At 39.7% G+C, this 24054-nt stretch overlaps 1 protein-coding gene across 20 annotated transcripts in view; it reads left to right on the plus strand.

Annotated features, from left to right (window-relative positions):
- Positions 1-502: 502 nt before the first annotated feature.
- The window catches only part of TAOK3 (TAO kinase 3), a 191671-nt gene continuing 168119 nt past the window's right edge, over positions 503-24054 (plus strand). For 13 of the 20 annotated variants that reach the window (XM_055550054.1, XM_055550059.1, XM_055550047.1 and 10 more), the window contains exon 1: positions 11386-11772. The gene's annotated coding sequence lies outside the window, so the exon portion shown is untranslated. Of the gene's footprint in view, positions 815-11385; positions 11773-24054 lie in introns of those variants that run through there. The other 7 variants (XM_055550048.1, XM_055550049.1, XM_055550055.1 and 4 more) reach the window with 2 other exon arrangements.

The raw sequence follows: 24054 nt of genomic DNA on the forward strand, positions 1-24054 counted from the left end.
AGAGTTTAAATTCAGGAAACAGTTACAAGTCGTTAGTGAATAAATGCCATTATCAATTTATGGCAGAATTTCTTAGAAAGGTGTGCCAGGTATAACGGGGGAATGGGGACCCCAAAGACTCTTAACAAGGTGGTCCCAGGGAGCCCCAGGGGGCCTCAGCCTTTGGGAGTCTCCCAAGAAAACTCAGAAAGGAGTGCCATGAACTTTGACCCCCAACGCAGCACAAACAAACCGGACCCCACCCCAGGCGGGCCAGTGTGTATCTGAAGTTGCGAGGTCTTCCGCGTCTGAGGAAACCCCGCCCCTCCCTATCCCGCCCACATTCAACTCCGCCAATCCTCGGGAGCCATCGACCGCTCGGCTTCCCAGGCACCTCTAATCAAGTACCTATATCCGGCCACGGGTCTGTGCCCCACGATCAGGGAAGGTCAGTAGAGAGCCTATCGGAGCCTGACTAGGGGCGTGGCCGGGGGCAGGGGGCGGGCAGACTGGGACGATGGGGCGGAGCGCGCTCGGCGCAGTCGGGTGCGATTGGCCACCCCTGGCAGGAGCCGCACCTCGGACAGCAGCAGCGGCTGCCGCGGGAGGGTCCGTGAGGCGCCCGGTGGCGACGGCGGCGTTGGGGTCCTGCTTGCGAGAGTGGGACCCGACGCGGAGACCGCGGGCGGACGCTCTGCGCTGCTGGACCGGACATTCAGTGACTGGACCCAGGTATTCACCGGGGAACAGCGGCAGAAGAGCGACTCGGGAGCAAGTGTGAGAGAGGAAGCGGCGGCGGCGACGCGGGGCCCGGGGTGGTGACAGCAGGTCTGAGGTGAGAGCACCGGGGCGCGAGGAGTTGACAGAGTGAGTCGAGACGAGTCGACCCAGGGCGGAGTGGGATCGGCGAGTACTCGAGGGAGAGGAGTTCCGGGAGTGGTTTTGACAGTCCTCTCTGTGCAGAGGAGACCCCTCAGAGGGGTCGGCCCCGCGGGCCTGAGAGGGAAACCTCGAGAGGGCTTGGGACAGCGGGAGTGACGGGAGGGGGCCCTCAGAGGAGCTGGGACATCGGGTGTAAGGAGGGAACCCTGAGGAGCTGGGATAGGGGATCTGAGGGAGGGGGGAGACCTGAGAGGAGTTGGGACGGTGGATCTGAGGGGGGCGAGACCCTGAAAGGAGCTGGGACAGTGGGTCTGAGGGAAGACCCCGAGAGCGGCTGGGGAAGAGGGTCTCAAAGGAGGAGCCCCAGAAATGGACCAGGACAGAGGGTCTGAGCGGCAAAGGGGACTCCTTGAGGCTTGGGACAGCAGGTGTGTTGGGGGACACCGAGAGGAGCTGGGACAGCGGCTGTGACGGGGGACCCCTTGGGGGCTGAGGACCTGAGTCTGAGGGGGTCCCCAGGGGCTGCGGCGGAGGTGCGGCCCCGCCGCGCGTGGGCGAGAAGAGGGGGTCTGGGTCCGGGTCGCGGCGCTGGGCGAATCGCGACAGCCGGCCGCCGCTCCCCGGGTGCAGTCAGCTGAGCTTTCTAGGACGGAGTGGGAGACGGGGGACCGCGGGACCCCCCAGGACTCCGTGGGTGACTCTGAGGAACGGGGATTATGTAATGAACATCTTCAGGGAGAACGCACGGACTGGAGGGTCCGGCTGAAGTGCGAGGATCCGGGAAAGGGCAGGAGCGAGGGGCTAGGGACTTCTGCTCTCTGGCCGCCTGGCTTCCTATCTGTTTCTCCTAGTTGGGCGTGGATGCCTTGCAAGTGAGGGGCTTCCTGACTTCAGTGCTTCCTCAGAGCGTGAAAAGTTGAACCGGGCTTCTTTAACTCCCACAGACAAGTGGAAAGGGAAGGGCCCCTCTTGGAAATGCAGGTTTTTCATTCATTAGGCTGTTTAAATTTTGATAGACCCTGCTTCTTTTTTCACTTGGGCTCAGCGAGGAGCTCAGAAATTCTTTCAGGTTCGGCAGCACACCAGTATCAGTGTTTACAAGGCAGACTTAAAGGAACGAATATAGTAAGTTTGACTGTTTACCTTTGATGTGTTGGAAAGATAGTTGGAAAGTCAAACTAAATTTTGAAAAGAGGTATTGGAGTCACTGAACTAACAGCACTTTCCAGTTAGAAATCTTGTCTAAAAGCTACCAGGACTGAACTTGAGGCGTAATTCCAGAACAAGCTAAGGAGAGAGAAGCCTATTTAAACCAGACACTGCACTGGTGGAAAGCAAGTGTATGTCTAGTAAAATGCTAAAACAAATAGTGGAAAGCCGTAGAGGGTAGGAAATGAGGGGCAGCCTCCTACTTTGACAGATGTGAAAATTAATGACCAGGCTAGTTCTTCAGAATACTTAGGATATGTTAATACTGTCCTGACTACCTTTCCAGTGTTCTCTTGAATGCACACGCTTTGTTCTGATTGTTCCCAGCGGTTTTACATTTGAATTTTTTAACCTCTTTTTTTTCTGTGTGTTGCTTCTCCTCACCCTTGAGACAGGTTTCTTTTTGATAGAAGTAGACTTAGAAAATGATGGCTTGGGGGAAATACTGGGGAATGATCCCCTCCAATATTCTTGTCTGGAGAATCCTATGGACAGAAGAGCTATAATCCATAGAGTCCCAAGAGTCCAACAGGACTGAAGTGACTTATCTCACGTAATTACCCTATCATTTTGCAGTTATTTAGATATTGTCTTCATTTCAGGTTGAAAATAATGTCTTATTGGAAGCCTTTGCCTGTGTTCAGTAATGGGCAGCTAAGAAGAAGAAAGAAATGCTGTATTATTTCTCAAAGACATAATGTAGAAGGCTTACAGAGAACTGAATGTTTAAATCCAAGACAAAAATTACTGAAGATATCTTACATTAGGGTGATAATAAGTAGAGGTAATGTATCATTTGAGGATTTTCATTTGATATTACCTGATACAGAACTGTTTTGTATCAGGTACAATGGTTTCAGAGAGTGTGGAGTTTGGTGTGGTTATGAAAATTCCACTCAGAAAGAGAAGTCCTCAGAAACAGAAGTTATGGTGATGAGAGGAACAAATACACAAATGCAAATAGTAGATACACAAAAACAAATTTAAAATATGAGAGACTATGTTTAAGATGTATAAAGTATAACTTTTTTACATTAAATTTATTTTTCCAGAACCCTAGGTATAAGTAAAAGGAAGGTTAGTTAACTCCAGAGGGTTATTTACAAGGGGCATGCGTGCTTAGTTGACTCTGACTCTTTGCGACCACCTGGACTGTAGCCCACCATGGTCCTCTGTCCATAGTATTCTCCAGGCAGGAATGCTGGTGTGGGTTGCCATTTCCTTTTCCAAGGCATCTTCCTGACCCAGGGATCAAACCCATATCTTCTGCATTGGCAGGCAGATTCTTTACCACAGAACCACCTGGAAAGCCTAGGTTTATAAGGGGCATGTATTCATTATGTTGTGCATGCTGCTAAGCTGCTAAGTCACTTCAGTCGTGTCCGACTCTGTGCGACCCCATAGACGGCAGCCCACCAGGCTCCCCCATCCCTGGGATTCTCCAGGCAATAACACTGGAGTGGGTTGCCATTTCTTTCTCCAATGCATGAAAGTGAAAAGTGAAAATGAAATCACTCAGTCGTGTCCGACCCTCAGCAACCCCATGGACTGCAGCCTTCCAGGCTCCTCCATGGGATTTTCCAGGCAAGAGTACTGGAGTGGGGTGCCATTGCCTTCTCCATGTAGTGCATGTAATGTATGAAATAGTCTGTAGAAGGATTGAGAATCTTGGTAACAATAGTCCTGCAAAGTAATAGAAATGTTTGAATACATAAGCTCTTCCATCATCCTTGTTAGCTCATTTCTGTCTGGTACAAATTATGGTCTCTCAAGATGAAACTTTAGTTCCTTCTAAGAAAAGAAAATATTCTGATACTCCCCTGAGTGATTACTAAAGCAGTCATTTAAACCATGTTATGCTATGGTATTGACCCAGAGACGATGACAAGAGAACCCTTGTAATAGAATTTTTAATGATAGGCAGGGCCTATAATAACTTTTTATTCCTGGGGACATGGGGTGGAGGTAGGGGAGGTTGGTTAGGAGGGTAGCAATTCTGTGGGAGTTTATTTTCATTTATTTCACAAAATAAAACTACACTTTGAGAAGCTATTCATATGTAAATTACTGAAACCTGTTTTCATTATACCTGTTAATTTTTTATTAAAAAAATATAATCAAAAGCAGAGATTAAGAAGGAGCCTCATGCTTCCATGGTTATAACCACCAAAGAATACATGCTTTTTTTGGTTTGGAGTTCTTAAATAATTCTTAGTTTAGCAGGATGCAAGTACTGCCCAGTAAATACAATAACCCATTTTATACTTTCTTTAGCACTTGAGTCATATACAGTCAAATCATTGTAATCTCAGAGTCTACCTTGATATCTAATTTGGCTTAATTTTTAAGCCAACCTGAAAAAAGTTCTCTTACTTGCCACTGTTCATACTTGTTGGTTTCAGTGATATGGGAGAATGAATGAAAAGTAACTATTGGTACTTTAACTTTAGGGTTTTTTTAGAGTTTATTTTATAGACATTAAAAGCATCTTTCCTTTATAATCTTTTCCTTCAGTCTGTTTTTTCCCTGCCCCTAAAAAGAAAGCAGATGGACAAAGGGAAAGCTTCCATCAAACAGTGTTTTGTGACTGTTCTAAGAGAAGACTTCTTTTCAGTCTTCAATGAAAGAGTCCCACTATAGTTTTGGATTAGTAGTTTTGAGTTATGGGATATTGTACAATTGCATTCCTTCATGGAAAGTATAGTTTGTGATTATTTAGCTTTAACATTCATTTAATTGGTTACTTTGTCATTTGTAAGGATACATTAAAATTTTGTTACTATTTTCAAACTCGAACTCATTGTAGTAAAAAAAAAAAAAAATTTACTTACGTCTAATAATGGATTAGATGCATTGAATTTACGGGCCAAAATGTGATGTAACTAACTTACAGGCTATGGGCAACAAATTAAAAATAACAAGTATTCAGAAATTTTACGATAGTAGGAATTAAGTTGATAAATTTTATCATTCCAGCTATGTTTTTAAAGTTACCTAAAACTGAACTGAACTGAATGCATTTTTTTCTGTCTGACCTGGGATTTGTTAGAAATGAGTATATTTAAAGTCTTTGTAAATTATTTCTATTTTACATCAGAGTGGCGTAGGGGTCAGTTTCATGATACGCAGATCAACTCCTAACCATTATCCCCTTTCTCAATTTGGATACACATTTATCATCCCTAGAGTGAGAAGAGGAACATGCCATGCAATAAACATCTTACACTTAGCAAAACCTACTTATAGGTGGCTCATGTCAGTTTAGCTCCTAACATTGGAACTGATACGTTGTAGCTTAGTGTTTGGGAACCTTTCACCTAACCCCTGGCCTCAGTAAAAATGATGGATAGCAAAATCAACCCCATATTTGTTATGCTTACTATTTTAGTCAGTTATCAAAGTACTCATTAGAAGATTTCAGTTTTACTTCCTCACACTATTTTTGATGGACAGGGGGATAACCTTTTATTTCCAAATCAAACTAGGACTCTGTGCAGTATTTATTTTTATATGTTTCATTTTCTGTCTAATGACACTGGCTTTTGTCCATAGCAATCAAGGCTTATGACAATTCAAATACATTTATTTACCCATTACAATAGATGGCACTAATCAAGATAGAATGCTTTCTTAAATAAACTAATAACCTAATTGGTCTTGGCAGTAGGCATACAAAACAGAATCGGAGTTCATGGCCAATTTTTCATTCTATTGCGAACATTAGCCTTTACTTCTTGAAGGCTTTCTGTGTAAATACACAAATATTTCCCCAAACCACATAAATAGAGTTTTTAACTCTTCTAGATCAAGATTTAATAGCAGGCACAGAGTATGAAGGGTGCTCATTAGATGTCAGTTGAATGAATGTGAATGAATTAATGATAGGCAAATTATTAGATTATATTTATTTTCACATTTAGTTTCATATTTTCACTGAGGGCTTTAGTGCATCAAAAGAGTGTTTAAAGAATGATTCTGTTGCAACCCAAGAACAAATGTTAGCATTATTTATCTGCCATGTAGAAAACAGCATGATACATTGAAAAGAGAAAGGGCCTGAGACTCAGACCCAGGCACCTATTTTGGCTTTATCACTATGCCAGTTTGCTTATCCTGGTTAAGTTACTTAAGTGTTTAAAGCTGTCAGTTCTCTCATCTGTAAAACAAAAATATGGGCCTCACAAGATTCTTATAAGGAATAGTGAAGTGATAGTCGCTCAGTCGTGTCCGACTCTTTGCGACCCCATGGATTATTTAGTCCATGGAATTCTCCAGGCCAGAATACTGGAGTAGGTTGCCTTTCCCTTCTCCAGGGGATCTTCCCAACCCAGGGATCGAACCCAGGTCTCACACATTGCAGGCAGATTCTTTACCAGCTGAGCCATAAGGGAAGCCCTTATGGCTTATAAGGAATAAATGATGCGATTTATGTAAAGCACCAAGTACAGTGATAAATGGATAGGAAGTGTTTAACAAGTGATAGCTGCTTGTTATTTTAATCACTTGAAACCATTTTTTTAGTGCTGTTTTTGCTCTATCCTCAGTATCTAATCACTTGATGAATCCCGTGGCTCCTGGCTCCAAAAAGAATAATTAATAGGTCACACGTAGGGAAATTGAGACTCAGTATGAGTGACTTCCTGGAATTTCATCACATCCACTAGCTTTATTAACAGCGTACTTCTTAAGGCCCGCTTGACTTTGCACTCTAGAACGTCTGGCTCTGGGTGACTAACCACACCATTGTAGTAATCCTCTTCATTAAGATCTTTTTTATACTTATGTGTTCTTTTGTGTTTTCTTTACATCTCTTCTTGATCTCTTCAGTGTCTTCTAGGTCTTTGCCATTTTTATCCTTTATTGTATCCATCTTTGGGCAGAATGCTCCCTTGATGTTTCCAATTTTCCTGAAGAGCTCTCCAGTCTTTCCCCTTTTGTTGTTCTATTGTTAAGCGTTGTTCTTTGAAGAAGGCCTTCTTTTCTCTTCTAGCTATTTTTTGGAACTCTGCATTTAAATGGATGTACCTTTCCCTGTCTCCCTTGCTTTTTGCTTCTCTTCATTCTTCCACTATTTGTAAAGCCTCCTCAGATAACCTCTTTGCCCTCTTGCTTTTCTTTTTCTTTAGGATGGTTTTATTCTCCACCTTCTGTACAATATTATGGACCTCTTGTCCCTAGTTCTTCAGGCTCACTGTTAACTAGATCTTGTCCTTTGAATCTATTCATTACCTCTACTGCAAATTCATACGGGATTTGATTTAAGTCATACCTGGCTGGCCTATTATTTTTCCCTGTTTTCTTTAGTTTAAGCCTGAATTTTGCTTTGAGAAACTGATGATCTGAGCCACAGTCAGTTCCAGGTCTTATTTTTGCTGACTGTATACAGCTTCTCCATCTTCAGCCTCAAAGAATGTAATCAATTTGATTCAAATCCTTAAAGGATGATGTCAGCAAGGTTTTGCATTCATTATGTCAGCAGATCTGGAAGGCCCAGCAGTGGCCACAGGACTGGAAAAAATCAATTCTCACCCCACTCCCCAAGAAGGGTGGTACCAAAGAATATGCTGACCATTGGACAGTTGCACTCATCTCCCATGCTAGTAAGATCATGCTTAAAATCCTGCATGCTAGGCTTCAGCATTATGTGAACAAAGAACTTCCACATGTCCAAGCTGGGTTTAGAAAAGGAAGAGGAACTAGAGATCAAATTGCCAACATTTTCTGGATTACAGAGAAAGCAAGGAAATTTCAGAAAAACATCTATTTCTGTTTCATAGACTATGCTAAAGCCTTTGACTATGTGGATCATGACAATCTGTAGAAAGCTCTTAAAGAGATGGGAATACCAGACCATCTTACCTGTCTCCTGAGAAACCTGTATGCAGGTCAAGAAGCAACAGTTAGAACCTTGTATGAGACAACTGATTGGTTCAAAATTGAGAAAGGAGTACGACAGGGCTGTCTGCTGTCACTCTGTTTGTTTAACCTATATGCTGAGCACATCACAAGAATTGCCGGGCTAGATGAGTGACAAACTGGAATCAAGTCAACAACCTCAGATATGCAGATGTTACTGCCCTAATGGCAGTAAGTGCTGCTGCTGCTCCTAAGTCACTTCAGTCGTGTCCGACTCTGTGTGACCCCATAGACAGCAGCCCACCAGGCTCCCCCATCCCTGGGATTCTCCAGGCTATAACACTGGAGTGGGGTGCCATTTCCTTCTCCAATACATGAAAGTGAAAAGTAAAGTGAAGTCGCTCAGTGGTGTCCGACCCTCAGCGACCCCGTGGACTACAGCCTTCCAGACTCCTCCATCCATGGGATTTTCCAGGCAAGAGTACTGGAGTGGGGTGCCAGTGCCTTCTCCGAATGGCAGTAAGTGAAGAGGAACTAAAGAGCCTCTTGATGAAGGTGAAGGAGGAGAGTGAAAGAGCCAACTTAAGACTATTAAAAATACTAAGATCTTGGCATCCAGCCCCATTACTGCATGGCAAATAGAAGGGGAAAAGGTGGAAGTAGTGACAGATTTCCTCTTCTTGGGCTCTAAAATCACTGCAGATGGTGACTGAAGCCATGAAATCAAAAGACCATTGCCTCATGGCAGGAAAGCCATGACAAACCTAGACAGTGTGCTGAAAAGGAGAGACATTACTCTGCCAACAAAGGTCTGTATAATCAAGGCTATGGTCTTCCCAGCGGTCATGTATTGTTGTGAGAGCTGGACCATAAAGAAGGCAGAACACCAAAAAATTGATGCCTTCAAACTGTGGTGCTAGAAAAGACTCCTGAAAGTCCCTTGGACTGTAAGGAGAACAAACCAGTCAATCTTAAGGGAGATCAGCCCTAAATACTCACTAGAAGGACTGATGCTGAAGCTGAAGCTCCAGTATTTTGGTCATCTGATGTGAATAGATGACTCATTGGAAAAGTCCCTGGTGCCAGGAAAGATTGAAGGCAGAAGGAGAAGAGGACGTCAGAGGATGATATGGCTGGACGGCATCACCGATGCAATGAACATGAACTTGGGCAAACTCCTGGAGATGGTGAGGGATAGGGACGCCTGGTGTGCTGCAGTCCCTGGGGTTACAAAGAGTCAGACATGACTGGGCGACTCAACAACGTGAGTGACTTCCCAAGGCCATACCGACAGTGGCAAACTTGACCACTGTAACCTAGATCTGGTTTTTCAACTCAATACATGTTTTACTTTATATTTCTTAAAGGTTCAAGAAAAAGCTAATGAAAGCCCAAAATATATGCTCAGGAAGGTCTACTGTGACAAGTTTCCAGTCTCCTCTTTTTTGTTCTCCCTGTATACACTATTGCTCTCTTATTCCCCCTAAAGTACAGCTCTGATTTTGTCACTTCTGTGTTAAAAACTTTTAATACCCTGTGGCCTACTAAATTCAGTACAGATTTATCAACCTGTTTTAGCGTTCCTATAGCCCCATAATCCATCTATATCTATATCTGTATATATCTATATCTATCTCCTGTGCCCCAGAACAGTCTGCTTACAGCCAAGCACTTACTGATTACACGTTCATGCCTTTGTTTCTGCTGTTTCTTTTCCCTGGAATGCCTTTTCTATTCCTCCTATTTGAGAGTTCAGTTTGTGGGATCTTAGTTTCCCCAAGCAGTGATCAAACTCAGGTCCCCAGCAGTCAAAGCGCTGAGTCCTAACCACTGGGACTACCAGGGAATTCCCGTAGATTTAATTTTAATGCCGTCTTTCCTGAGGCCTTCTCTGATCATCTTCTTGCTACTCTCTCCTCTAAATTCCTTAAGTGCTTACTTTGTACATTTTCTTATTTTTATCCTTATCTTTCATATTGCATTCTTCTCTATACTGGAGAGAGGACACCATTCTGACACACCAGATATTTTATTTATGTTTTTGTTTGCCTTATATCCCTCCACTAGAATTTAGACTGCATGAAAGCAGAGATTTTCTTATTGCTTTTTCCCAACTCATGAAACAGTGCCTACCTAGTATGTAGTGGTGGTGGTTTAGCCACTAAGTTGTGTCTGACCCTTATAACCCCAAGAACTGCCTGCCAGGTTCCTTTGTCCATGGGATTTCCCAGACACGAATACTGGAGTGAGTTGCTGTTTCCTTCTCCAGTGCATCTTCCCGACCCAGGGATCAAACCCCTGTCTCCTGCATTGCAGGAGGATTCTTTAGTGACTGAGGCACCAGGGAAACATGTAGTAGTTGCTCAATAAAGATTTATTGACTCACTAAATGGATGAATTTGGCTCTGGGAATTTCTCCCATTTGTTGTCAAAAAAGAAGGTTTGTTATTTGAAACATAATAAAATCCTAAGGAAGTGAAGCATAGCTGGGAAGAGTGGATTTTATCCATATATTTTATTCTCTGGGCTTTACATTTTTTTGAGCAGCCCTGAATTTATTGTGTTTTTGTTTTACTGAATACAAATAAAAGCCATTCCTACCATGACATCATACATCCAAGATGATTGTGTCCCAGTCTGGCTACAATCTAAGAAAACAACATTCCTTGTAATAAAATCTAATGGAAGCTTCTAACATGGCCCTTAGGCAGTAAAGACTTATAAGACCGAAATGATAACAAAATTCAGTACAGGGGCATTTTCGCATTAAAAGCACTTCATTTATTTTTCTTAGCTGCTGATATTAACCCTGAAAATTGGTCAAATCAAGCTCCTGATGTTAATTTGGGGTTATCAGTTTTCTGCATGTACAAGTAATTGGGTTTGAAATGTGTTTTAAGCCTGAATTAAAAGAACTTAGTCACTGGTGACTCATGGTGAGAAGTTTTTCCTTTTCCCTGCTGGAACATACGCCATTGCCTCCAACCTGGCCTTTTTGAAACACTGCAAACATAAAGAATCTTGTTTTTCTGTACTAGGTTCTGGAAAAGCTCTTTAAGGTTTAAGGTGGCATGGCCTTAATTACAGTGCTTTTTAGCTTTGTATAATAAGCACTACAATTGACTCTCCAAATTTCCATACAAATTTCTTTTGTCTCTGCCTTTAGGGAAGTTTTCTCATTATATATGTGAAATAGTCAAAAGTCTACCAGACAGTATATGAATGACCACAGGGATTTTGTTTTGTTCACTACTATATTCCTAGTGCCTAAGTAGAACTTTCCACAGAGAAAGCAATTAATACATATTTGTTGAGTAAAGTCACAAATATTCTTTAATAACAGTGTGTCTTAGAAAAATCATGAACGTTTACTAAAATAAATTTTCTCCAGCCGTTTTGAATTAGGTAATCATCAATTCACAATCAATCTAGTTTGGGAGGCTCTTGGTATTAGCCCAGGGTAGTTCTGCCCCAATAGTTCCCCAGCATTGATTGTGCCAACCTGAAATCTCCTTTAGCGGTTCACTTACCAAAGGAAGGGTAAAGCGGCAACACCCATAGGCACTTGCACCTGTGGGAACCAATGGGCGTCGTAACAGGAAATACTTGAGCTTGCAATACAGATAGTCATGAGCAGCGCCCAGGTCACGCTGCTTTTATCTGCAGTTCCTTATTCGGATTGTACGAGGTTTCGTGGAGTTGGGTTTTTTTGCTTGTTTGTATATATGTGTGTGTGTGTGTGTGTGTGTGTGTGTGTATATATATAAGTTTAAAAGAGAACTAACTTTAAATTTGAAAATTGAACTGTGAATGCTGACTGGCATCATCTTCATTATTAAGGAATTGGTAAGTTGTCTTTCCTTTCTTTTCCTTCTAACGTTTCTTTTCCTTCTAATGTTGTGTACCCTGAAACTTCACTCCAGCACACAGAGGGGATTAGACAGAGGGTGCGTAAATGTACAATAACTAAAACTTAAGCTGATGTTATCAACAATAACAACCAGTTCTGATATTTACATGATACCATAATGGTAGACATTGGTAGGATTTCGTAGATTTTACCTTAAGGTTCGTTTAGCTTGAGCTGGTTTTCCTCTGTTGTGGGGACAGGAGGAAAAGAATCAGGAAAAGTTTTCAGAAAGTTCTTTCCAAAATGTCGAAATGTAAAGCTATATAAAATGCTGTTGACGTTAACTGTCTGACCAGGAAGTACTCTCTTAAAGCCTCATTTATAAAACTGTGTCTATAATAACTTCCTTTCTCGGGATGAAGGTGCTGATAGCATGATCTTGTTCTTACAACTTAAGTGGAATTCAGTTTTATCTTTCCTAAGTGAATAAGAGGCTGCCTTGTAAAGAAAGCCATCTCTGGGGCAATCTTACTGATTGCTGTAGCTAAGTAAAGAATTTTTAAAGTCTTTAGTATGTCGAATGGGGAATGTAGGACATGCATTTGAGAAGATCTACTTAGAGTAAGCTTGGTGTTTTGTTTTAAATGTAATGTTTTATTATAAATATAGTTTGTGTCTAAACATAGCTAATAAACCCTGTTGAGTTTCATGTGAATATTTATGGCCTTAACTCAAAAGTCCAGCTGAGAGCAATCAACCTAAAAATTCACTGGATTCATATGCTCTATTTATTTTAATTTGTAGTTTGATATTCTACAAATAACTATTAGTGGGGATTATTTTCAAAGTGTTTTATTTTTTCCTTTCTCCTGGATAAGTAAGGTAAATACTAAGCTGCAAATAAAACATCAAAATCTTGTCAGAAGAGTTTTTTAAACACAAATTTTAAATATACTGAAGGCCATTTTTATTAAATGGATGCAGTTTTTTGTAATGAATGATATTATTACTATAAGACAACAGTTCAAAATTAGGCTACTTAAAACAGCACACTTGTTTATCCTGGAGATCTTAAAAAATAACAAGCCACTTCCCATTTTTCTTCTTTCACAGAAAGGGATAAAAGGAGAGAAAACAGAGCAGTTTTTTGTTTTTTTTTTTTTAGTGTAATATCACATTTAGAGACAGAAAAGTCAGAAGATTTGATCACATTTACTTTGTTTTGTAATTTTTTTTCTTTAGTAGTAAGGGTAGTTTACTTATTAAAGTATAAAAATAAAATATCTTAGGCATGAGGTAATAATTTATGGGACTACTCCAGTCCATGAGGTGAAATTACATGAAGTAGGCAAGTGGATACTTTTTTAATATCTCATACTTTGTATGTCATTCATAATATTTTATAAACCAGAAAACTACCTTAACAGTTTTTCCCAAATTTACCAGACTCTTGGAACATGGTTTAAATGAAATGTGTATAACCCTGACTTCTAAACTCCTGGTATTTTATGTGAAGTCTTTATCTGTAAAGTCTTATGATGGTACATAGGATTGTTGTTGTTCTGTCGCTAAGTCGTTTCCAACTCTTTGTGACCCTGCCGACTGAAGGCATGCCAGGCTTCCCTGTTCTTCACTGTCTCCGAGTTTGCTCAAATCCATGTCCATTGAGTCAGTGATGCCATCCAACCATCTCATCCTCTGCTGCCCTCTTCTCTTTTTGCCTATAGTCTTTCCCAGCATCAGGGTCAAGAAGCATTGCAGTGGATATTACTGATTTGGGGACACTATTCTTTCTAATATATAAAAAGGAAATCAAAACCTTCAAATAATCTTTGAAATATGATCATATTGCATTTTTTCTTAATATTTATGAATGTTCAAAACCTAAAAGAGCAAATTTGGTAAATTTCAGTGTTCACTGATAAAGAGGACTTTTGTGATTATCTGAGCATTCTTTTAGCAGTCCAAAAGTATCCCAGTCGGAGGTTGGATGGGGGTGGGGCAGAGGAAGTTGCTGGGGCTTCACAGTAGTGACCGATTATTGCAGATCGTATGGCTGCCTGCCCAGACACCACTCATTGGAGGGAAAAGTGGTAGTTACTAATTACATCCTACTAATTTGTACATGTTTATTTAACCAGTTATAACTGTTTGCTGGTTTCACACACAGGTGACAAGTTTTAAACTTCTGAATTACTTGACATGTGCTTAATCTTCTTGAGTTTACCACAGTCATATCTGTTATCGTCAGCCGGCAGAGATCACACTGACTCTTTTGTGAAAGACCATGTGTTAGCAGAAAAAAAAAGAGAGGGGTGAGGGGAAACAGAACTTGAAACTTTAACTGCTTTACCCTCTAGTGAAGAGTATTGCAGAGTTAAAACGTAAAGTTTTAGACAATTTATATAAAAACTATTAAAAATAATCATCTCCTGTGAAGGAGTTTGCAGTTCTCAGTTGTTCTAGTTCAGCCTAAAATTGAGATTCTTAGTGTTGCAACATAAAAGGAAGCTTTGTGGAGGAAATATGACATCTCTGCCCAGATGCATAAGGAGGAGAGTTATTTTTAAAAATGTTTTCTTATGAATATATATATTGTACTGAGACGTAGCTTTAAAAAGCTAGTTTCTATTTCAGGGTCATTGGTAGGAGTTACATAGGTTTCTCAGGTCACTGGAATTCTATTAAGAAAATATTTTTTTAAAGCATTTTGATGTCACCAATCAGCCTAATTCGTCTTGACCTGGCCTATCTAAGTAACATTTTTTTTAATGTGAATCAAATTAAGATGTTGAGATCCTGTCAATACCATGAAATAGTCGTGTAATATGTGTCCTCCTACAAGAGGAGACAGTTCACTCCCATTTCATAGCAGTGTCTCACTCTCCTCCAGGAATTGTGTAAGGAAAGGTTAGAGACGGGTCCGGAAATCTCTCCATTTGTATCTTTGATGCTCCTCTCAAACCCTTGGACTCTGAATAGCACGCCACCCTTCCTTATCTCTCACTTTTGGTTTCACTCACATATCTGTAGGATTGGCAGTGTATTCTAACGATTCACAAGAGCATGTCAGATGAACACATCTGCCACTTACTAGATCACTAGGTTTGTGACCTTGTATAATTCCCTAAACTCCCAAAGCCTCAGTTCCTTCACTGCTGAAATGGGCATAATCCTAGTACCTACCTTGCAAGATTGCTATGAGGATTAAACAAGGTTGTGTATTAAAGCACAAGTTTGGTTACACATTGTAAAGGAAGAGTTCAGTGAATGATAGCAGATAGGGTTATTTTTGCTGTTTGGAATGTTTCGAGTCTTATTCACAGCTCTACCAGAAAATGATCTTGAGAGGAGGTATGAAACAGTGCGTGCAGCTGTGTACAGATAGCAGGGTCAGTGTTGCAGTAATAGAAGAATCCGAAAAAACTGTGGAGCATGTGAATGAAATCTGTAAATCTTCTTTATGCCATTTCTGTATTTACTACTCTCTAAGGAGAGTGGAAGCAGGGAAGAGTTGACTGTAGACTTAAATATTTAGTAAAAAAAAAAAAAAAAAATATATATATATATATATATATGAACCTGCTAAATTTGGCTTTAGTAACGTTTTTCTCCTTGTTTTTCACTTCTGAGAATTTCTTCCTAATTTGATAGCACAATTCAGGAAAGCAACATGGCAAAATGTTGATTTCTTAATTCATTTTCTCACGAGAGTTTGTTGGTTTTTTTCGGACTGGCTCACTACCAGATTAAAGTCAGGACTATGTTTTGAGATTTTAGATCAGCTGAGGAAAAAAAAAAACAAACCAGGTTGGGTTTTCAAGGGATGTGTTAGTTTTTTTGGTTTTTGTTTTAGGCGGAGGGGGACTAGAACCAGACTGTAAAGAATATACACTTGAATGTAAAGAAGAATGTTTTTCTCTTTTCACCATGTTATTCTCTGGGAGCTTATATCCTGTGACACATTAATTAACTTTGTATTGAAAAATGTATTGAAAACAAATGAATTTTTACCTAAACAGACTTTCATGGGGCTGTGTTAGCAAAAACAATTGTGAAATTAGGGAGCACCTTCAGTAAATTTACTAAACAAAACAATGGAACTACTTACAGAGAGAGTACTTGAAAAACCTTTAGGCCTTGCGGAAGTATTTCTAGTGTTTGAGATGTCCAGGTTTTAATCTGTGGTCCGACTCCTTTACCTTGTAGCCAGTCCCTCGGTTAGTCTGTGTTTTTCTGGTACCCCTCCCAATTTTACGGTCTCCAGGCCCATCACATTGCCACTAAGAAACACTCTGTGTGCACCTATCCCACTCATACCCTTATCACCTCATTCCTGGATTACTACAATTGCCTTCCTTCACTTCCCTCTTTTTTCCAGCTCATCTTGATTAACCTTCTTTAAATGCTACTGCTTTTAGCACACCTCTCCCCTTACTGGGAAGTTTCATTGGTTCCCTGTTACTAAGTCTAACCTCTTCTGCCCGACTTTTGACACCCTGTCTAATCTGTCCCATACTATTCATCCATCTTCATTTCCTATGTTCCTTGGCCTGTTCTTTCTGCCGTTGAAGTCAGTCTCTCTCGAACGTTGTGCTGATTCAAGTGTTGAGCCTCTGTTACTATTTATTTTGCTCAAAAAACCCTCCTCCCTTCTCTCTGCCTTGTCAGATTTTACCTTTTCTTCAAGACCCTGTGTAAAATTTACTTCCTGTTTGAAACTTTTCCTATTCAGTTCTTACTGTTTTGCTGCAAACTCCCAGGTGATTTTTTAAAATTGAAGCATAGGTGATTTACAGTGTTGTATTGGTTTCAGGTGTATAGCAAATTGATTCCATCATACAAACATATATATCTGTTTCTTTAGATTTTTTTCCCTCATAGATTATTATAAAATATTGAGTATAGTTCCCTGTGCCATATAGTAGGTCCTTGTTGGTTATTTACATTATATGTAGTAGTGTGTATATTTTAATCCCAAACTCCTAATCTATCCCTCCCTGTCCCCTTTCCCCTTTGGTAACAGTACATTTGTTTTCTGTGTCTGTGGGTCTATTTCTGTTTTGTGTATAAGTTCATTAGTATCATTCTTTTCTTTTTTAGGTTCCACATATAAGTGAAACCATATGATATTTGTCTTTCCCAGGTGATTTTTAAATTAGCAATGCAGTGAACGAAAATGTGCATAGCATTTTACATCGTCCGTTGTCTTATCTTCACTAATGATGTCAGTATTTTGAGTACAAGGACAATATCTTACAATTAAATCTTTAACAGTTCCTAGCATAATGCTGAGATACCTAACTATGACTTGAAGGAAAAAAAAAAAAACAGTAGTAAATCTATTTCATCATACCGGTCTAAAGTCAAGTCAACAATCCTAGTAATATTGAGGGGACCCGAATATTTTTCCAGCTTGGTGCAGATCAGTCACTTCATTTATAGAAATATGCAGGGCAAATGAAGACAGTTTTATAAACTGGTTATAGTTTGACATATTTGCATTTCTTTATGAGAAACTGTGTGTGTGTGTGTGTGTGTGTGTGTATCTGATAATTTTATTTTCTTAAAATGATATAGCCAGCCACACATGGAGAGTTTTAGTTCTGATATTAACCTTCAGTGTTTTGCAGAATAGGTTAAATATGATCAATACATTTTATATAGCCAAGAAATATTCTTACCCAGCTGTTTAAATATATTGTAATTAAGTGCCTGCTATGTGTAAGGTTTGGAGAAGGCAATGGCACCCCACTCCAGTACTCTTGCCTGGAAAATCCCATGGATGGAGGAGCCTGGTAGGTTGCAGTCCAGGGGGTCGCTAAGAGTCTGACACGACTGAGCGACTTCCCTTTCACTTTTCACTTTCATGCATTGGAGAAGGAAATGGCAACCCACTCCAGTGTTCCTGCCTGGAGCATCCCAGGGACGGGGGAGCCTGGTGGGCTGCCGTCTATGGGGTCACACAGAGTTGGACACTACTGAAGTGACTTAGCAGCAGCATGTGTAAGGTTAGGCTCTGTAAAGGTAAACTGAAATTAATTGCATATGATTCCTGCTCTTAGGAAACTATCAGAATTCTGTTAGGGAAGACAAACTATATATTCAGAATCTGAAACATAAGAATACTTGTTGAATATCTTTCTTTCATTCTCAGTCTCCTGTTGTTTGAAATAGTAAATGCTTTCCTTTGTATTAATGCTAGAGAGCATTTAGGAGCCCCCAAATGAAAACTTTTTGTTTTCCCCTTTATATTTTTCCAATTTTTTTGAGACATAATTGACATATAACAGTCTAGTCTAAAGTATACAGTATTAGTCTAAAGTATACACTGTAATGATTTGATATATGTATATATTGTGAAGTGACTACCATTGTAAATTTAGTTAACATCAATCAAGGGATGTAATGTAACATGATAAATATAATCAACATTGCTATATGTTGTACATGATAGTTTCTAAGACAATAAATCCTAAAGAGTTCTCATTATATGCATTCACACACACACACACACACACTATCACTTTTCAGTTATAATTTTTTTTCCATTGGGAGAGAGATTTTAAGATCTACTCTTTTAGCAACTTTCAAATATAAAGTACAGTATTGTTAACTGTAATCACCATGCTGCACATGACATCTTCAGAACTTATGTATCTTTTAATTGTAAGTTTTTACCTTTTGACCACCTTCACCCATTACCCCCACCTCTGGAAACCACCAATCTGTTCCTTATATGCTTGAATTACCTTTTTTTTTTTTTTTTTTTTAGATTCCATGCATAAATGAGATCATATAGTATTTATTTTTCTCTGTCTGACTTATTTCACTTACCATAGTGTCCTCAAGGTCCATCCATGTTGTTACAAGTGGCAAGATTTATTTCTTTTTATGGATGAATAAAATTGTATTTTATACTTTCCTTTGGATATATACCCAGAAGTAGAATGGCTGGATTATTTGGTAATTCTGTCTTTAACTTTTTTAAATTTATTTATTTATTTGGCTCCTCCGGGTCTTAGTTGCAGCATGGTGGGATCTTCGTTTCAGCATTTGATCTCTTAGTTGTGGCATGTAGAATCTTTAGTTGTGGCATACAGGATTCTTAGCAGTGGCATGTGGCATTTAGTTCCCTGACCAGGGATTGAACCCGGGCCCCCTGCACTGGGAGCCTGGAGTCCCAGCAATTGGGACAGAGAAGTCCCTGTCTTTAAATTTTTGAGGAATCTCTACACTGTTTTCCACAGTGGCTGCAGCAGTTTACATTCCTACTTAAAAAAAAAAAAATGTGCCTTCCTTTGTATTAATGCCAAAGAACAGATAGGACACTGAAATGAGAACTTTCAAAATACAAATGAGAACTTTCAAAATACAAAATGTTTTATATATGTAAAAGTACAGGTATTTGGAAGTGTCTTGTCAATGCTTTGGATTTTGTGTTGATGCTTGGTTCTCAATATAGCCAATAATAACACTCTTTATTCATTTGTTTATTCAGTAAATATTTACTGAGTATCTTTTTGTGTCAGACCTTGTGCTAGTGCTGAATAGGATTATGTCTTTTTTTTAACTGATGAGCAAAAAGTTAAGCTATTTGGCTAATGCAGTACTAGAGTGCTCTATATGATGCTATTTAACACATAGGAAACATACTGAATCATCCCCTATCCTGATCATCTGAAGTAGTGTGAGCAAAATATCTATTTTTTATTCCTGGTTATGCTTCAGACTTCTTAACTTAGACCAGTTATTTAAACCTCTTACTCCACAAAATGGAAATAATAATAACAACTACTGATTATTGATTGCTTGCTAGGTACCAGATACTGCAATATGTGCCTTATATATCAAATATCTTAATGAATCCTATTAACTCCTTTACTAAGTAGGTCTCTCTCTCTCACACACACACACACACACACACATATGCACACTCACACAGACACATACTTTATAGTACACTGATGGTTAGAGACGTTAGGTCTTTGCTCAAAGTCAATGGAAGAACCTGGACTGAAACTCAGTTCTGTGCCTCTGGTCATAACCATCATTCTATGTTACCTTTCACCGTGAAGATTAGAATTAAATAACTTTGTAACATGCTGTACTACTAGTGCCCACAGGATAACTGCTACAAGTCCAGGATGCCATTCATATTTGACAATAAAAGCTGGTTAGATAATATGCCAGTGATAAAAGTTGAAGTTATGGACTATTCAATACAGCTTATGATTTTAAAAAATCATTTTAAGTATAAGTGTACAAAATGACAGTAAGGTTTTTCAGTTTATATGAAAGGCTTTATTTATATGAAAGTTTTTTCAGTTTATATGAAAGGCTTTATAGTTGACATGATTTCATGAGTCTCACAGCTTTGTGAGGCATTAATTATTCTCACTGTATAAGATGAGGCTGTGAGGCTTAGAGATGTTAAGTAATGTCCTTAAGATCACACAGCTGGTTAGTGGCAGAAATAAGTTAAACCTAGATTTGCTGACTCAAAGGTGAGACTTCTTTTCAGTTATACCACAAATACAAATCAAGTTATTCAGGAGACCAAACTCACAACTATTTTTTCTTTTCTTTTTAGTTAAGCTAAAATTCACATAAAATTCATCATTTTAAAGTGTACAATTCAGGGGTTTAGTATATTCACAATATTGTGCAACCATCACCACTGTCTAAATTCCAGAACATTTTCATCACCTCAAAAAGAAACCCTGTACCTGTCAGCAGTTACTCTTAATTACCTCCATCCCCTGGCAACCACTAACTTACCTTCTGTATCTGTGGGTTTACCAGTTCTAGACATTTCATATAAATGGAATCATATAGTATATGGCCTTTTGGGTCTGGCTTCTCCAGCATAATGTTTTCAGGGGTCATCCATGTTGCATATATCAGTACTTATTCCTTTTTATGGCTTAATTCTATTCCATTGTGTGGGCATTCCACTTTTTGTTTATTTATTCTTCAGTTGATGGACATTTAAGTTGTTTCCACTTTTTGGCTTTATGAATAATGCTACTATGAATATTCATGTACAAATTTTTGTGTGAACTTAGTTTTCAATTCTCTTGGGTATAGGCCTAGGCGTAGAGTTGCTTATTTTTGTAAAATAATTCAAATTAAATAATTTTAAGTCCTTTATTAAATACCAGCCCCACAAGAGACACAAACACACACACACACACACACACACACACACTCTCTCTCTCACACACCATTGTTTATTTAGCTTATTTGTTTCCCAGGTCTTTTCTTCAGAAATAAGTCAGAGGCAAACTTTAGCTCAGATCCTGGAGTAGTCTCTCATTCTAAATGAATATAATCTGCACTGCCTACTACATTCAAGACACTAAAGAGGACAAATAAGTAAATAAGATTCCTACTGCTGGTCATATTCAATTGATGAAATTAAGAAATGTCCATGTCCTTTCAAATCAAGACAGAATGACTTCAGTGCTACAAAAAGTTGTCAGGTACTTTCTACACATGAAGAATGAAGAGATCATTTCTATACCAGGGAGATGGGGTAATTTGGAGATAGAATTTGAGCTGAGTTTAAATACTTAGTAACTTCTTCAGCAGGTGTGGTAGGATATAATCAACGTCTTTTTTTTAGCCCAGTTCAGACATTGTGAATAAAGTATAGAATACTTAAGGATAGTATTCTGTCCCTCAGATCAAAGGCCTTCGAATCACATACCAAGAGTTTTGAATTTTAAATACTAGATGTTGGAGAGCCATTTACAGTGTTTGATTAGAGACTGATACAATCAGAGCCTTTGAAGGACTATCCCACCAAGAGTTCCTAGAATGCTTTAACAGAAGAAAGAGATTGGGAATGAGAACTTGGACTGGGAATGAGGTTCTGGAATTAGGACAGCCTCCAGGGAAAGAAGAAAATCAGTCTGTAAAGAGATTGATTAAGGGCATCCACAGCTTGGGGGAGAGAGCTGAAAGCATATCAGATAAATAAGAGAACGTGTAGAGAGGAGAAGAGAGGCCCAGTACAGATGCTGTGTTAAGAGGTAAGAGGAGGACAATTAAGCAGAGATGTTGGAAAGAAACCACTAGAGCAAAGTGCCATATGTACCAAGAAACGAGAGCCTTGTAGGGAGATGCTGCATGAATGTCATGGAAGGATCCACCTGAGAAGGACCCTGTTGGGTTTGGAGATGAGGAGGTTAGGAGCTGGCGAGTTTGTTAGCCCCAGGGTGTCTTCCTGTCAGGGCAAGTTCCCTCCTCTCCCTTCAATAAATGATACCTTGAGCATATTGTAGTCCAAAAAGAGTATATGAAAAGCAATGAAAGATTTAAGAAAATGGAGAAAAGTGAATTAATGAAATGAGAAGGTAGTAGGCTACAAAATTATGAGGCCATTTCTTGGGCAGTGATGGGAAGAGATAGTTTAAACTGAGAAAGGAAGGCTGAAGGGTGAAGAGAAATTTTAAACTGAAATGGAGAAAAACTGAGGAAGCAAGTGTACATTGAATGGCCTCAGTGTAGAATTTTTAGTATTAATGCTTATTCAGTTCAGTTCAGTCGCTCAGTCATGTCCAACTCTTTACGACCCCATGAATCGCAGCACGCCAGGCCTCGCTGTCCATCACCAACTCCCGGAGTTCACACAAACTCATGTCCATTGAGTCGGTGATGCCATCCAGCCATCTCATCCTCTGTCGTCCCCTTTTCCTCCTGCCCCAATCCCTCCCAGCACCACAGTCTTTTCCAATGAATCAACTCTTCACATGAGGTGGCCAAAGTACTGGAGTTTCAGCTTTAGCATCATTTCTTCCAAAGAACACCCAGGACTTATCTCCTTTAGAATGGACTGCTTGGATCTCCTTGCAGTCCAAAGGACTCTCAAGAGTCTTCTCCAACACCATAGTTCAAAAGCATCAATTCTTCGGCACTCAGCTTTCTTCACAGTCCAACTCTCACATCCATACATGACCACTGGAAAAACCATAGCCTTGACTAGACGGACCTTTGTTGGCAAAGTAATGTCTCTGCTTTTGAATATGCTGTCTAGGTTGGTCATAACTTTTCTTCCAAGGAGTAAGTGTCTTTTAATTTCATGGCTGCAGTCACCATCTGCAGTGATTTTGGAGCCCAGAAAAATAAAGTCTGACACTGTTTCCACTGTTTCCCCATCTATTTGCCATGAAGTGATGGGACCAGATGCCATGATCTTCGTTTTCTGAATGTTGAGCTTTAAGCCAACTTTTTCACTCTCCTCTTTCACTTTCATCAAGAGGCTTTTTAGTTCCTCTTCACTGTCTGCCATAAGGGTGGTGTCATCTGCATATCTGAGGTTATTGATATTTCTCCCAGCAATCTTGATTCCAGCTTGTGCTTCTTCCAGCCTAGCGTTTCTCATGATGTACTCTGCATATAAGTTAAATAAACAGGGTGACAATATACAGCCTTGACGTACTCCTTTTCCTATTTGAACCAGTCTGTTGTTCCGTGTCCAGTTCTAACTGTTGCTTCCTGACCTGCATATAGATTTCTCAAGAGGCAGGTCAGGTGGTCTGGTATTCCCATCTCTTTCAGAATTTTCCACAGTTTATTGTGATCCACACAGTCAAAGGCTTTGGCATAGTCAATAAAGCAGAAATAGATGTTTTTCTGGAACTCTCTTGCTTTTTCGATGATCCAGCGGATGTTGGCAATTTGATCTCTGGTTCCTCTGCCTTTTCTAAAACCATCTTGAACATCTGGAAGTTCACGGTTCATGTATTGCTGAAGCCTGGCTTGGAGAATTTTGAGCATTACTTTACTAGCGTGTGAGATGAGTGCAATTGTGCGGTAGTTTGAGCATTCTTTGGCATTTCCTTTCTTTGGGATTGGAATGAAAACTGACCTTTTCCAGTCCTGTGGCCACTGCTGAGTTTTCCAAATTTGCTGGCATATTGAGTGCAGCACTTTCACAGCATCATCTTTCAGGATTTGCTTATTAGTTGTAGTTAAAATTAGAAAATACCTTGAATTATTATATAGAAAGATTGGATTCTGAATTTCTATCCTATATAAATGTTTTTTGAGCATTCCTTTGCCTGTGTATTGAGTATGCCTTTGCCTGTGATCTTAAATAGATTTTTGTTTCTGAAGCATAGTTACATGATGTAATAGAATATATAGAGTACCAGTTAGGCCTGTGGAGTCCATTTTTCTGATAATTATTCAAACTGTATATTTTAAGCTCTAGTAATAGTTGGAACCCAAATAAGGTATTTTGTTTAAAGGTTAGCATAATCCTTGGTTTG

Source organism: Bubalus kerabau, chromosome 16, assembly GCF_029407905.1.
Source record: "Bubalus kerabau isolate K-KA32 ecotype Philippines breed swamp buffalo chromosome 16, PCC_UOA_SB_1v2, whole genome shotgun sequence".
In the NCBI taxonomy this organism is placed as follows: domain Eukaryota; kingdom Metazoa; phylum Chordata; class Mammalia; order Artiodactyla; family Bovidae; genus Bubalus; species Bubalus kerabau.